At 47.2% G+C, this 16819-nt stretch overlaps 1 non-coding gene across 1 annotated transcript; it reads left to right on the plus strand.

Annotated features, from left to right (window-relative positions):
* Positions 1-854: 854 nt before the first annotated feature.
* TRNASTOP-UCA lies at positions 855-941 on the plus strand. Its single transcript has one exon. It is a non-coding gene; the product is annotated as a tRNA-Sec (tRNA).
* Positions 942-16819: the final 15878 nt, after the last annotated feature.

Below are 16819 nucleotides of genomic sequence, written 5' to 3' on the forward strand. Positions count from 1 at the left end.
CAAGGGACGGTTTAGAAGGGGAGGCTCCCTACCCCCATCACTGATCCGTGGTCTGGGGAGCAGGATCGAGAAGGCAGGATTTGGTTTTCCACAAACAAAAGCCAGAGGTAAACAATGACTCCCCGCCCCCAACCCACGCTTTCCTCTCCCCCTTGCCCATCTTTGGGAAGATGTTGAAAGAGCCCTTGGGAGAACCGGGAAAGGGGATGGGGATTGCTGGGCTCAGCCGGATAAAGCTGCTGCTCTTGCTGGGAAAGGGCCGTGAGTCACCACCCCCACCGACTCCCCCAGCCCTCTCTAGGGGCAGGTTTCACACCGCGACCAGGTTTCACATCCTCCCGGGGCAGGATTCACCGCCCAACATCAGAGGGGGAAGCCCCTGCTGGCTGCCACCTCCCCGCTATGGGCGGGGGCAGAGCCACAACTAACCCCTCTGGGGGCGACAATCACCCCCCTCCCGGGGGCACCCCCATGCTGGTTCCCCCTCCCTGCCCTGCCCTGCGGGAGCCAGCCCGGCCCTGCGCCCAGCCGTCAGAACGCTCCCGCCTTGGCCGGAGCCCTTCCCTCCCCGGCGGCCGCGGGGAATCCACCAATCAGCTTCAGCAATATTTGCATAAAGCAGCTGGCGCGATCTAGGTAGGAAAAGCGTGAGAAAGGGGCACATAGGGCTAGTGTCGCCCCTCGAGGTGAAGCAAGAAGCGCTGAATCCCACTGAGTGAAGCTTCTATATAGGAACTAATAAGTCTAAGAGAGAGATAATACTGGGGGACGGGAAAAGAACGCTGTTCACCCTACCTTAAAAAATAAAATTATAGCTGTGGTTTATATACCGTTGTAATTGTACTTATACAATTGCCCGGATGATCCTCAGTGGTCTGGGGTGCAGGCTTCAAACCTGTAGCTGTCTAGCGACAGAGTGGTTCAATTCCACCTTTCGGGCGTTTATGATCCCCAATTTTCACCTTCCTGCGGGGTGTCCAAGTTCTCTCAGCAGGGAGTTTCCCTTGGGTAGTAATATTGGTGGGCTTCCTCCTAATTATATTGCAAGTACTGCTGATTGATCAACTCCACTGTCACTGATGCAGGCCCTAATGCTGACTGATTATTGGGTGTTATTGATTTGTGAATTTCCCCATCAATTATCAATTGATTAGTGATGCTTTGCAGAACATTCACCAGCATTGATTGGTATTGCTGGAGTTCTTTATTATTGACAGTTGATACACTAGTGAGTTTCCATATTATCAACCAATGTGTGCTGTTGATTAAGGAAATTATAGGTTTATTGATTGGAGAGATTTTCTGTTCCTGAAGGGCCCTTAACTATTGTTTGATTAGTAGTGCTATTGATGGGTGAGGTTCTTGCTGACCGGTTATTTCATGTTAACTGCTGATGAGTTTCCTGGTTGTTGACTTGTGGGAGTTGTTTAATTAGTAGTATTTCTTTTCATTGATTGATTAGTGAAGGTCCCTAATATTGATTAGATGGATGAAGAGTAATATTGATTAAGGCAAATCCCTATTACTGAGTAATTGTTGGGAGAATTTCCCTGTAAGTGATGAGCTGGTGGCTACAGGCAGATATTTTTAACATGTCCGTTCATCTATATATATATTTTCCTGAACTCTTGAATTTACTATGTTTATTACTTTTCCCTGAGTTTGATACCCAGCTGTTGTTGCCTTCCTCCTTTGCCCAAAGCATGCACTGGTACTCAGCACTGCTGGAGTAAGTTGACAGGACTTAGATGGAGTATGCAGAAGGAAAATCCAAGTTTAATTGGATTCTTCTAAGTAGATCTTTATTAGTGTCATTTCACATCCTACAAGAGCGGAAAAAATAAAGGAAACCATGCTCTAGATCTGCTCCATATTGAATATACCCTGTCTCCCACCCACACTATCATGAAGATTCTTCACTCCAGCAATAAACATTGGTGCTAATGATGTCACCCAGCCCCATGAAAAATAAAGGTTAATGTGATGCTGAAAAATATATGGTCCAGGTAGGAAGCATTAATTCTGTGATGTCCAATTGCAGAAGCTCCAGCATTGACCTTAGGATATGCAGGGCTTCAAGCAAGCAGAAGACTCCAAGCTACTCCAGAGTGGGGCATAGTGAACTTGGACCATCATTGCCTCCCCTCTGGTTACACTGCCCGGAGTGGGTAATCTGACTGGTGAATTCCACTGCTGGAGGGCAGGAATGGACTAGCCCACGAGATGTTGTGACAACACAAGATCATGAGACCTCAAGGGTTTCTTGTTGCTGGTTGTGCCTATTGCTGACCCTGAGTGACTCTGTTTCCATTACAGAAATTGACTCATTTGGTCTGATGGATGTTGGGGCAATAGAGCATGAGGTGCATCCAGGACCATTATTGTTTGGCTTAAATCTACTGAGTGGTGCCACCAATCAGGAAACCTCCACTTTTGCACTAGCCCGTACTGTCATTTTTATGAATAAACTGGCCTACGGGGCAACAGTTTGCTGATGCTCTGAAGTGCACATGTCACATCAAGGCTTTTTATTTATGTGTAGGATATTTGCGTGAGCTTTCCACAATGCAGCTAGAAGTGACATGAATTCCAGATGGCTGTCCGCTTTGTGCCATTCCATCTGTTTCTGTAAATCAGTCAGTTTGCGGCCTCTGCTCATAATGCTCTTTCTGTGTGAAATACCACCATGGCCTCAAAAATTAATTAATGTAATGCAATTTGGCTTTGGGCTTTTGTTTCCATCAGGGCTAGCTCTGGAACGGCCTTTGCCCTACAGTGGGCAGCTGAGAACGGCAGAGCTAGCTGCCAGCTTCATAACAGAACATAATAAGCTCTTTCATGTTTGGTTTATAAGGGAACATGCTGTTTGTATCTGTTTTGTTTTTTTCCAAGAAGTAATCTGGGATTAAATTATGACAATCAAATTCTTATATTCCACCCCATGCCTCACACACAAGCACACAGATGGGGGTTATGGGCTCTGAGCTAGAATTGAACTGCACAACCAACCAGTTTGCATCTGTTCTTGGCATTGACTTTGCTTGTTTCGGCAAAGCAACAAGAACAAACCGGCTCCTATTCAACCGTCTTGGAAGACAGTAGCAAATTTAAATTGTGTGTAGTAGTCTACCCTTAGGGGGAGCTAGTGGGTTCCTGACTGTCAGACACATCACCCAAAGGACAGTGGATCTCCTGCTCCATGAAGGTTATGGTAAGCAGAGTTGGTCCCAGGATTTGTGGGGTTCTAGGTAAAGTAGTATCTGGAAGCCACCCCTGCACTCGTTGCTTCCCTAGAAGGCATTTCTCCCCACTCCTCTGCACTTACACATTCCACATCCTGCCCATCTGTGATGCCTACTTAACTGGGGCAGACCCCTCCCACTTCCTCTGCTCTGCTACCTCTGGTGCACTATGAGCATTGCCTGGGAATCCAGGAGTGGAGCTTTATAAACATCATGACTGGCTCTTACATGGGTGCAGCAGGGCCTCTTTCACCTGCTCCACATAAGGGCTGGGACAATTGCAGTCCCAGCATTCAGGATTCCATGAAGTGGGCGAGGCGGAAGCAGGGACACAGCCCTGCGCTGATGCATGAGGGCAAACCAACTGTACATTGGGAACTTGGGGGGGAGCAGTGCCTCCTGCTGGGGCTGGGTGCCACCCCCAGCACGGGATTGTACCTTAAAGGCACAAACTAATCCAGTCAATGTGGAAGGGTAGGTAGTGGATTCATTCTCTGATGCACTGGTACAGGGGACAGAATGGCCCACAGATGGGGGAACTGGAAGCTGGCTTTCCAGCTGATGTATTGGAGGGGCATGGGTGCCACGAGGCCCTTGGAAGAGTGGTAACCTCTTTGTGTTGGTACCGTCCGATGACCCCTGTGGCTAGAGTAGAACATGGATGCTGAATCAATTGGTTACATCATGTTGGACAAGCAGCTAAAAACTTTGTACAAAATATGGCCATTCAGTGATTGGCCTGGTAAAGTGTTCAGTGTCTGAACCAAATGAGTGCTACTCCCGACATGCAAAGGGCTAAGCTAAAAGTAATTGAACAATCTGTAACTGAACAATCTAAAAATGGTTAAAATACAAGCAATGGAATCTTTGGACCCACGTTGCACGAGAATTTTGCTTTTGCTGAAATGAAGTCACCTCGCTTTGTTTTCCAAGCGGAATCACAGTGTGGTGTGGAGGAAGTGTTGGTGTTCATGGGTGAATGTGTGTGACATGGCTCCCTGTGCGTATGGCTGAGTGGGATCTGACTCAGTGAACATGTGTTTATGGGTGAGTGTACGACCGCATGCATGCATTTTTCTGTGCAGATAACAATGGCTCTGCCTAGATTACCTGTGAGGGCTGCACCCAGGACTTCTGGATCTAAAAGAATTAGGATGACCAGATATCCCAATTTTATAGGGACAGTCCCGATTTTGGGGGCTTTTCTTATATAGGCACCTATTACCCTCCACCCCCCGTCACAATTTTTTACACTTGCTGTCTGGTCACCCTAAAAAAAATAAGCATCTAAGACCCAGTCTGATTCGTTTGGAAGAAGTAGCACTCACAAATCTCTTTTGTGGTCCAGCCACTAGAGGGGAACAAAGACCCATGCTGGTTTAATGTGAGGTACATATGCACAAATAGGTCCAGCTCATCAGCTACAGCTGAAGAGCACAGAGTAAAGCTTGAGAAGTGGGGGATGCAAAGCTGAACTCTGCCCAGCTGATTTTAGGCTGCCTGTGTGCTGGGGCCATCTCCCTAGGGACTAATATGGCAGCTAAAAATCAGCAGGGAAGTCAAAGCCACCCCCTCTACACAGGAGCAGGGGCAAGGGTGGGTTTGAGAGTTGTCATTATGCTGGTTCTGCACCACTGGAGAGGCTGATCCAGCTATGCCAGCTTTAGGGCCCAAGTGCGCTGGTGGTGCAGTGCAGAGAAGGATTTGGGCCACTCTGTGCTTACGTGTGCAACCTTTTTTTATATTTTTTATGAATGGGGAAAGCTGAGTTCTCGAGCCTGGGCAAGTGCCAGGGGCTATTGTTGTCTGTGTGAGTCACAGACGTCACGGAAACACTGCAGCCAGGGTTTGATTTTGAACAGCGTGTACCTGTGTGCATCCCACACGCACACATACAGCTACAGAGGCCGGAGCCCAGCAGAGAGGCAAAGAGTGTTTGCTAGTAGCATATTGACCTGAACTCCTTAAATGTCATTAGACACACTCCCTTGGCAAAAGGGTGGCTGGCGTGACTCACACAAATGGGTAGAGCTAGACAGTCCCCCATCCTGTAGGGCTTTATTTGGAACTAGAAAGGTGTCAGTCACCTCCCCTCCAGTGCACTTCCCAGACCAAATCCAGCAATGATCCCTTTGGTTTTGACAAGAGCTGGTCAGAAAATGGGTGCTTCTCCCCCCCTCCCCCCCCCCGCCTGGAAAATTTCAGCATTTCATCCAAAACCTGAAACATTAAAAAAAAAAAAAAAAAAAGGAAACAAACAAAGGGAAAAAAAGTGCCAAAAATCAAAGAGTTTTTGAGTTTCTGGTGTTTCTTCTGCTGAAAAATCAAATTTTCAAGGAAAGCAGACCCTCGCTGTGAAAATGTTCATCGTGTTAAAAATCCAATGTTCCATCAAAAAAATGTAAGCAGAAAATATTTTGTCCAGCCCTAGTTTGGGAATAAAAACTGGAAAATATAGTCAGGAATATCAATCCTTTATTTCAATCTAGGGTGCACAGGATACACATTCAGTGGGATTTAGGGACAGTGCCATTCACATGAGTAACACAAACAGGATTTGAGACCTCATTTTGGGAGATGCTGAGCTCCCACCGCACCATTTGACTTCAATGAGAGCTAAGAGCTCTTAGCAGTCACAGGAGGCACTGCGCACTTCATAGGATGCAGCTGATGGGTCTAAGAGAAACAACATATATTGTAAGGTATATAGCTAGATCTTTTATGAGTTTATTGCCAGCATATAGATTCTCAGAAGCATTGTTCTAATGTCTTCAGCTGATTCAGACTCCTTATAGCCAAACTGTAGTGTAGATCTAACTTCTATGTCTCTTCTTTTCTTTCCATGTTATCCTGCTTTGCTGAAAGTTACAAATAGAACTCATGTATTTGAGTGGAACTAAGTTTATATGTTCCAAAGTTTTTACTAAATGTTAAATAACTGGTTAGAGTTTAAAACTGAAAGATTTTAAAACATATGTATTTTTTACCACTGATCTTGTTCAATTTCTCTTTGCATTTCACTCCACTCAGACTTGGAAACTATGCTAGTCCTTTCCTTTATAATCTGTATAAAGTCAGTTTCACTTCCTGGTTCTCACACACTAGCACAAGGCAGTTCTGTTGGGTCACAACAAATCAGAGGTTTTGTTTAAATCCATAATGATTCCTTTATTCCCTTCAGTCTATGAAAATCTTTCACTTCCCCTTAAGGTTTGCAAAACAGCCTTTTTTAAAAAAAAATCTGAATTTTGGACCTAAAGTTTGCTGGTATCGGCCTTTTAAAATTGAGAAGAGGAAAAGGAGGTGAATATCATTGATAAAATAATAGTCATGAAAGGCGACTATATTGAAGAACTGTATTAACATGGTATATCCTGTGCATGGCAATAATATTTGAAAGGAAATAGCAGGTTTTCTGATACAGAACTCTTCTTCTAAACCAAGACAGTTAAACAGTCTGGAGGTGTATGCCTTGATTCTGTTCGTGAGTAGCACCAATAGAAGCATGTGTCATGGCAGGGATGCCGCGATGTAGGTAGGCATTAGTACTCTGTGCACACACACCTGAGCTGTATCCATAATATCTCCCAATGGTTGACCTGCCATTATATACACTCTGTCTCATCCTTACTAAGAAAATGGCTGCAGTTGCAAAGGGAGTACCAGCAAGGTGTGGATAAAAGGTCTGATGGATCATCTAGTCACCAGAGAAATGTAGTGATGGGAAATTAAACATGTATAAGCCAGAGTATGTGACTGCTGTCACCCATGCCCCTCAAAGCAAACCTTCCCAGGGAAAACCAGATTCCAGCTTACGCCTGATACTGTAGCTTAAAGGGACATCATGCTGTTTACATCACCTTCAGACTGAAGTGTGATGGGGGCATATCCACAGCCCATGAGCATCTGACAGATAACTAAGGAGTCTGCTGCCTCAGTGGCTCAGAGCACTCAAGCCCATGACACTGAACCACATTTTCCCAAGAGACTGTCATGGATGGTTCCACCTCTGGAGAAGCTGGGGTGCTGCCACAGGCAGAGAGAGGAGAAAATCACATCAAAATAAAACTACTTTGCCTTCATCCCAACTCTGTATAGGCCAGCGGTGGTTGTTCATTGAACAATGAATGCAGTTGCTTCCGTTTTGTAGTTGAAAGAGCCATTCTGGAGCAGCCCTTCCTGTGCCTTGGCTTCTGTAGCTGGTACAGCAGTAGGGGGCTCCAGAGCAGCAAGAAGGATTTCAGGGAGGGCCGACTAGCAAGCCCAGCGGGGGGAATGAGGGGCACTTTCCAAAGTGACTTTAATTAACGAGCACATGTGCAGCTAAGGAGAGTTACAGCATCCCACTCAGAAGACAGACGTGGAGCGGTTTCTGGAGCCAGCCATGTTCTGTTCAGTAGGAAAGCGCTTTTGGACTGCCCATGGATTGGACGGCTCTTGGACAGCGCCGCAAGAGCAAGTCCACGTACGGGCTGCCTGCCTTTCAGCTGCCAGCTCCAAGCGGGTTGTTTTTCTTGTCTTCTCATTTTCAAGGAGTGCGCAGCCAGATGGCCTGTTTTCGAATGCACTGTGCGTTGGTTGGATGTGTGTTTGGAGAAGCTGCCAGCTTCACGAGAAGGAAGAAAGAGCAAAAGAAAGGAAAAAGCGCCATTTGGTATCTCTTGCTGGGATCTAGCCAGAGTTGAGGCTCTGTTCTAAGAAAGGGGGAGTCTTAAAAGAAAAATTGTAGGCAAAATTGAATGCTGGAGAAACTTTCATGCTCGACAAACTTTGAGACTGAAGTTCTCTACGGTACCTAGCCCATCATCTATCCTACTCAAAAGCACAGAGCAAGTACTTCAAGGGCAAGCTTCATGCACACACCCTGCTTGCATGCCAGTGTGCCTCAATCATGACCTGGAGCGACCATCTTTAAAGTTGAGTTTCCATAGACCATTCAGACCATGGCCTATCTGCTGAGACTGCCAACACAGAGGCCAGCTGGTGCCAACTATTATGGTCCTTTCTGCGATTTGGCCACTGGGATCTGGAATTAGACCATCCAACCCATGCAGGTCACTCCTAGAAAAAAGGAGCCGTCATGGACGGCTGCCCAACTGTCTACAAAACTTGTTCTGATTTTGAGGAAAGGAGCAGCATTCCCCTCTTGGATCCAAATGACATGTTGAGATTGAGATTCTTGTCTCTCTGTGTGAATGGAACTGTCCCCTGTGTGGATCTGGAAGACTAAATTAGCCCTCGCTGAAAAAATATACACCTTTCAATATGTGGGATAATTTATTTAATGCCCTGTAATAGATAATTCTATGGCACCGTTTGAATCTGGGCGGGAAAGTCTGTTTGGAGGGAGGGGTAATTCAGACATTTGGGTAGCTTTAGGATTCAATTAGCCTTGTCTCACTCATGCAGGTATCTTGTTTTGGTGATGCCAAGCCACAGTAAGCAGCAGCAGCAGCAGCTATTGGTATTTTGGGCCAGAGGAAGCCATGTCTGCAACCATCCCCTCCGGCTGAGATGCCACTGTGTTTTATAAGCAGATTCATCTGCCTGCTTGCTGAAATCCTGACATGGAGGAGATTGTGTGTGTGTGTGTGTGTGTGTGTGTGTATAACCGCAAACCTCATGTCTCTCCTGATTGCATCAAATTATTTTCACTAAAACGATCAGAATTCAAAGGTCATCAGGGCAGACAGTGTCTCCATGGCAACACAGGCTGGGCTTTACAGAGCAGGTATTCTTCAGGTAACAAGGACAAAGATGGATGTTCTGACTCCTACTCTGGTTCACACACCCCAGGCAGAACCTTCTTATATCTGTAATATTGTAGTACATCTGTGGCTACGCACCATGTCCTCTTGTAATTTCACAGCAGCAGCAAGGACAGAACTCACAGGCTCTGATGCCACAAAGCACAGGCACCTGCCACTTGAGCTAAAGGATCATCTCCATCAGCTGCCCACAGTCTAGATACACATATCTGAGCAGTTTAGATGCCACTCACTACAAGGCAAACTAACCAGTTTGCTACAATTCATGCAGAGGGCACCATGCATATACCACTCCTATTATAAATGAGTCTTTGGGCCAGAAAAGTGCAAAGTAGAATTGAATGAGATTTTCTCCAAAAGAAAAAAGAGGCACCTTTAGGACACTGTGCACCTTTCGTCTGAACCACCGGCATAAAGAACAGGATTAAATCACTTTATTTGAAGCGGGAATTAATACAGAATATTTGCTTCCCCCTTAATCAAAGTGCAGCGTGGAAGAATCCAACTATGAGCTCCACAGCTGTGTGGCGGCAGCCAGTTTGCATGCGGCTAGGGCTGATTACTTAGTCAAGTGATCTAATTGCCTGATCTTCACTGAGGTGCTGTGTAATAGGACTGATAAAGAGGATACGTTTTTCCATAAATTGTATGGAAAATGTAGAGCATGGGGAGCCAGGACTCCTGGGTTCTGTTCCCAGCTTTTCTACTGACTCACTGCTGACCTTATGGAAGTCCCCTCACCTCTCTCTGCCCATCTGGCTGCTGAGGATCATCATACTTACATCTTGCACTAGCGGGGAAAGGCGCAGGGGAACGTATGAGGTTTAAATCTTTACAAAGAGCTTTGAGACCCTTGACTGCAAGGCGTTATGTGCTGTGAGTGCAAGGTATTAGTCCCAAAATACACACACTGGCCACCTAGTGCAGCTGTGTCAGTCGGCCATTTCAACCTGTGCATTTGTGGCATGTCTCTTCTTTCCACTTGCTTTATTTTATCGTTTTGGTGCTTCTCCTTTCCCAAGCAAAGGCAGCATCTGCTCTAGTTTAGTTCCCAGCAGCTGTTGCATCATGTCTGGAATGCAAACTTCTGCACAGTGTTTTTAACTCAACAGACCAATCGAAAAAGGGTGAGACAACTCGCTGTAGCTGTTTGGACCGGAGGCTATACTGACTCCCTAACCAATGAGCTACAGGAATTTTGAAAAGTTGTCAAGTATTGTAAAGAGGAGCAACCTGCCTTCCCAGTGCCACTCACGTCTGCTCTGTCCCACCATGGGGTGTGATCTTCCTGGAGTTGGTGACACCGAGCAGGGTCAAGGTTAATCAATATTTGGCTGGGGGAGCTCTGAGAATCGCTCAGCTGCTGCTGGATGTGGGATTGGCAAATCAGTGGCTGTCCCCCTTCCCTCCAAGTTAAAATTCAACTAATACCCCAGCGTGGCATTAGGATATGCTGCCTCTTTCGGGCATTGTGGTGGTGCCCATAACTGAATGCAATATTACAGGTGGGGTTGGACCCCAGCTGGATAGCACCTGCTCTATCAGATGGTCCCTTTGCCTGTGCAGACTACATATAACAGAAACTGTCATGCTTCAGAAAACCTCAAAGGCACTACCGAGTGCATAGTGGAAGCTGTTTGCTTCGTGGAAAGGAAAAATCTGGCTTCTTTCATCTAAAGTTAATTAAAGCTGGGATTTTCAAAGGAGTTGGTTCCTATCTCACTGGGGCCCTATGTTGAATGTTTCTTGAGGAGAGAAGCCACCTGGCTGAGTCCAGCTTTGCAACCATCTCTTTTGAAGTCGGTAAGTAGAAAATCATCAAAGAGTGACTTACAGTTGGGAGCAGCTCAGCCAATCAGGTTCAGAGATTCCCTTTTGGCTCAATCAGCTGAGCTGGTGTCTACAGCCCATGACAGCCCCATGCTGGCTGGCGGTAAAGAGAAAGGCACAAATACACACATACAGCAAGTCTAGCTACCAGATGGGAGATCCCACAAACTGGTTGCACCCAGATGGAGCAAGAGCTGAAGAACATTCGTTCAGATCAAAAACCACAAATTGGCTTCAGCAGTTTTCGCAACCCCACTGATTGGCTTCTAAGGAAAACTGGCATGAGCAAAATTATGTTCACAAGTCTGTTCCAAGAAACGGAGTGTATGTGTATTCACATGGCATTAATACTCACACCAAAATTGTCTAGCAGCCATTTTGAAAACTCTTTGTGGACCTGTGAATCATCTAATCCAGGGGTCGGCAACCTTTCAGAAGTGCTGTGCCGAGTCTTCATTTATTCACTCTAGTTTAAGGTTTTGCGTGCCAGTAATACATTTTAATGTTTTTAGAAGGTCCCTTTCTATAAGTCTATAATATATACCTAAACTATTGTTGTATGTAAAGTAAATAAGGTTTTTAAAATGTTTAAGAAGCTTTATTTAAAATTAAATTAAAATGCAGAGGCCCCCCAGACCGGTGGCCAGGACCCGGGCAGTGAGAGTGCCACTGAAAAATCAGCTCGCGTGTCGCCTTTGGCACACGTGCCATAGGTTGCCTACCCCTGCTCTAATCAGTGAGCAGAAACAATACCATGTGAGTCTAGGGACCAGTCACACAGCACAAATAGGAAATACTCCAAGCAACAGTAATGGTGACTCACTTGTGAATGACCCATAGGGAGAGATGTGTTTGTCTAAACCAGTAATTCTCTACCCACGGTCCATGGGCCGCTTGTGGCCCAATCAGCACAGAGCTGCGCCCTGTGTGACATCCTCAGGGCCATACGGGTAGTATATATATTGTGAGGATGCAGCCCACATAACACACAGAGAGCTGTATATGTGGCCCACAATGGTAAATAGGTTGAGAACCACTGGTTTCATTGCATATTTGTGACTCACAAACAATTGAGCAAAAATCAGTCTATTTGTAGATAATACACAAACAGACAAGGGTAAAAATTGTTCAATAAATTGTTCACTGCAAATAGCTCACCCAGTTCTCTTTAGTGTCAGGTCATCTGTTGGCACACCCAGTGAGTGAGTGTATTTTCTACTCATGAAAAGGAGCACAGCTGCTGATTCTGTTAGAAATATTTCCTTGCTTATTTCTATAGATTCATCCCTCTGAGATCTCCAGTTGCTTTCCAGGTATTAATTAATTCAGCCTCACAACGACCCTGGGAGGCAGGGCAATATCATCCTCCCTCCCTGCTTTTTACAGATGGGGAAACTGAGGCACGGGATTGGTTCAAAGTCACTCAAGGAGTCAGTTGCAGAGCCAGAAATAGAACCCAGGAGTCCTGGCTCTCAGTTCCCTGTTGTGATAACTAGGCAATGCTCCCACTCTGTTGAATTCCAGCTAAGCTCTTTGTACAATAATTAGAGCAAGTTTATTTCCTCACTCGTTAACAATTAAATCTGACAGGCTTTGTACTAGGAGTGCTGAAGCTCTGGTGAGGAGAGGGGCTCTTCCCCATGATGGGAAGCCTGGAATGTCAGCTTAGGTGGCTTAAGTAGGGGCCTAGTTCCAGCTGCCAGATATTTGAGTTCATGCCCAAATCTCTGTGGCAGAGTTTTAGGAATGGGCAGGAATGCAAACCACCAAAGGTGGGGGGAGGGGAGTCCCAAAAGGGTGAGGGGAGATTTTAAATAAAATAGTGAATGTGGTTGTCCTTAGCTAGCACCTTCCATCCACTGAACAAACATGAATGGATGTTTACCTGGCTACGTTTCTCCTGCCTCTGAACTAAACAGGTATTATACGAATCGTACAGGTGACACACCAAGACACAGAGAGGACCAGGCCAGTCTTTTCAAACGTGTCCCCTAACTCTGGGTGCTGCGCTTCTTGGGCAGCCAGTTTGAGGCCTGATTTTCTGCATGCTGAGCGGTCACAGCTCTCATTGAAAGGAGCAGGAATGGCAGGTGCCCAGCACCACTGAACAGCAGGCCAAAGTGTCTCAGTTTGGACCCCCACGAGCTGAGGCACCCAGGATTTGATGACATGTTTTAAAAATGGTGGCCTTAAGTGACTTGCTCAAGGTCACCCAGGAAGGCTGTGGCAGAGCTGGGAGCAGGATCCAGTTGTCCAGACACAAAGGCCTGGGCTTTAGCCACCAGATCATCCTTTCCTTCTGTTGGAGGAAAATGCAGCAAGAGAGAGGCTGCCCCCCACTCATAAGGCTTTTGGGACAGTCCTGTATGGTAAAGAAATACAGAGACATGGCCAGCTCCCAACCCCCTTTCATTTGTGGCTAGCTGAAAATGCTCTGTGGGCTGAGATGGTCTGTAAACTCAAGATGGGGATGAGCTATTGCCCCTAAACTCCAGAGGGCAGGGAAAGCTGGAAACCACCTGTAAGAAAAAAACTCTGGGAGATGGAAAAGCTGATGAGAGGCAGGACCTTCTGCTCCTGGTTCTCCCACTGCATCAGTCCCAGCTCCTGAATGGCCCTGAGCTCTGAATGGCCCTAACCTCCAGGGCACCCTGAGCAAGAGCCATTGCTGAGCCATAATGGCAGGAAACCCTATTGTTTAATGTGCCTTAACAAATTACTCTAAGCTCTTTGGAGCCAGGACTGTCTTTCCATTATAGGTGTGTACAGCACCTAGCACCAAGGGACCATGATCCCTGACTGTATTGGTATTACAGTAGTGCATCTTGACACTACTGTAATACCAATACTAATGACCCACAGCATCCTTACTCCTCTGGGGCATCCCAACCTCCTAACACCATGTGTCTGATTTTGATCTAATGAAATCAATGGAAAAGTTGGCACTTATGTCAGGGGGCCAGTGTTTGGCCGCAGACATGCAGCAGAAATCTTTGGGTAACAAAGGGCCACCATTCAGCACACTCTCCTTTGTCTATGTCAGGCAGGGCCGCCTGGGGGGGGCAAGTGGGGCAATTTGCCCCAGGCCCCGCAGGAGCCCCGCAAGCCCTGGCCCAGCGGTGGTCTGGGTCTTCGGCCGGCATTTCGGCAGCGGGGGGCCCTTCAGTGCTGCCAAAGACGTGGAGCAACTGAAGGGCCCCCACCGCCGAAATGCCACCGAAGACCTAGACCACCACCTGGTGAGTACAAGCACCACAGCTCCCCTGTTTTGCCCCAGGCCCCCTGAATCCTCTGGGCGGCCCTGACGTCAGGGGTCCCCAACGCAGTGCCCGTGGGCGCCATGGTGCTCGCCGGGGTGTCTAAGTGCTCCCGCGTTCTGGCCGGCGGACGAGCATCTACTGAAATGCCGCCGACAAGCTGCACCATCCAGAGGTGTCGCTGCTGAAATGCCACCAATTCTCTTCCGTGGCTCCTCATCTGGTGCCCGCCAGACGAAAAAGGTTGGGGACCGCTGGTCTACGTCAACATGTGACTGCCCGGTTGATGCGCCGAGCATGGGGATAGTGTGTGATTGTGCAGTAAGTGTGCAGGGCCTGGGCATTTGGCTCTGCCTCTAACAAGGAGACTCCTGGGCCAGACCTCCCCTGCTCTTTTAGTGACCTGTGGAGCCGAAACTCGGCTACCTCTGCTCCCTGGGGAGGACGTGACGATACTCCCCACCGGTGGGGTGGTGAAGGTGGAGCATGGGGCAGTGGAGGGAGAAGAATGTTCAACTGTCTGGCTTAAAGGGAGAGGTCTGGTGAGCCAAGGCAGTGGTCTTTAGGTCTGGATGCAGATTAGGGCACAGTTTGGGGGTTCATTGGGGCCAGGCTCTTCTCCTGAGAGTTTGACTCAACATAGCAGAAATCTCAGAAATCAGCTCTTTCTGCGTGATTTCTGACCTTGTGGGCTGCTTCCCAAGGACCCATGCTGACAAGAGATCATGAGATCCAAGGATTCAAATCTGAGCGTCCCTATCAACCTGATCTTTGACGGGGTTTGGATTTGAGCTTCTGGATTGGGCCCATTTCTTAAAGAAAAAAATACAGCAAGTGTAAGAAGCCATGAGTTGGAGCGTTATCCTGTATAGAGAGGGGCTAAGCCAGCCTGGGGGATTTGGGGAAGTGAGTGCTACAAATAGACCTCTCCAGCCAGGGCCAGGTTTAGGGCAATTCCCCAGATTCCCGGGAATCGGGCCCCGCGCCTAAGAGGGCCCCGCAGTGTCCGGAAGAGGGTCCCCACACCCTCTGCCGAAGTGCCACCGGAAACAGCGGCAACTGATTGAGCTGCCGCCGAATTGCTGCTGCTATCTTCGGCGGCAGCTCAATCGCTGCCGCTGTCTTTGGCGGCATTTCAGCGGCAGCTCTTTCGAATTGGGCCCCGCACATCCTAAAGCCGGCCTTGACTCCAGCCACTTCCCTCTCAGAGGGGCTCAGGTTTCCAAAGCAGGTGGGAAGCCCGGTGCTTGACTGTGTCCAAGCGTCTGGTGACATCTGTGGCATGTAGGTGTGTTCTGTGGCTGGCTAGAGAGTTCATGGCAGCAATACTGCAAGGGCTTGGGAGACCCAGCACAACTGCAACTAGGGTGACCAGACAGCAAGTGTGAAAAATCAGGATGGGGGTGGGGGTAATAGGAGCCTGTATAAGAAAAAGACCCCAAAATTGGGACTGTCCCTATAAAATCGGGACATCTGATCACCCTAACTGCAACTGACTGTGTGGTTGTGTGGGGTCGGGAGAGTCTGTGAGAAAGGACAAGGGACTTTTATGCAAGCAAGCTCCAGATTCAAGGGAAACTTGCACTTTCAAGAAAGGAGAGTTTAGCCAGAGCCTAGAGTGTGAAGTTGAGCAAGTGGCTTTGTAAAGAAAAGCTAAAGGGAACTTCCACGCCCAGTTGCACTACAGAAAATGACACCGAAAAACCTGCAGCTGACGAGAGGGAATCAGGTTACTTTGCAACTTGACAGATGCTACAAAAATGCCATGTTTGTTTGCTATATCGATACACATTTCTCCTACTCATTACTACTACTAGTATGTTATTATTTGTACTGCAGCAGTGCCCTGCAGCCCCAGCAATGGACCAGACCCCAACACGCCAGGCACTGTACAAACACAAAGGTGGTCCCAGCATCCGGGCCTGTCAGTTGCACAGAGTGAACAGGCTGAACTAAGATCAAAACCTCCTACACCCTGGAATCTTTGCTCTAAAGTCAAAGCACCCCTTCTGCTTAGGTATCAAGGGCCCAGTCCTGCAATCACTTCCAGCCATGGCGGGTACTGCTACGTTTAGCCTCAGAGAAATCAATGGGGTTGATACAGTAGGGAGCACTACCCCTATAAAAAGTGTTTATAGAATCAGCCCTTAGACAAAAAAGGTCCCTGGGACAGGAAACACACCTGGCTTTGAGCAGTTTTCCAATGATGCACCAGGAGATATACTTATTGCTAATAAATAATCTAATATTGTTATTATTATTTATTATTTGTGTCACCAGAGCATCCTTTCTTATGCACCACTGGATTCTGCCAAACCCTAGAAGAGAAGAACTGAACAATTATAAGGCAGGCTGGTCTTTGTCACGTCCTCCCATGGTGCCAGGACATTTGGCATTGTGAAATGTTGACGTTTCATCATGGTTCAGCTAGAAAAAGTGGCAGGCAGCTTAGTGTCTGGCATGGAAGAAAGACAAAGAATGCATGGAATGTTTCCCAAGGTCCATGTCTTGTAGAAGAAGTGAGGTGTGTTCCCATTCACAAAATCGATTGTTCACAAATAATTTATCCAACAATTGACAGGGGGAGGTTACTAGCAATTTATTTGACAAATAAGATTCAACAATCCAAAGAGCTGAATAATGGCTGAAGGAAAGGTTATTTGTGAATAGATTATTCAACAATTGATGGAGGAAGTGAAATTGTTGAATAAACTATTCACAA

This window comes from Mauremys mutica, chromosome 3 (assembly GCF_020497125.1).
Source record: "Mauremys mutica isolate MM-2020 ecotype Southern chromosome 3, ASM2049712v1, whole genome shotgun sequence".
Taxonomy (NCBI): domain Eukaryota; kingdom Metazoa; phylum Chordata; order Testudines; family Geoemydidae; genus Mauremys; species Mauremys mutica.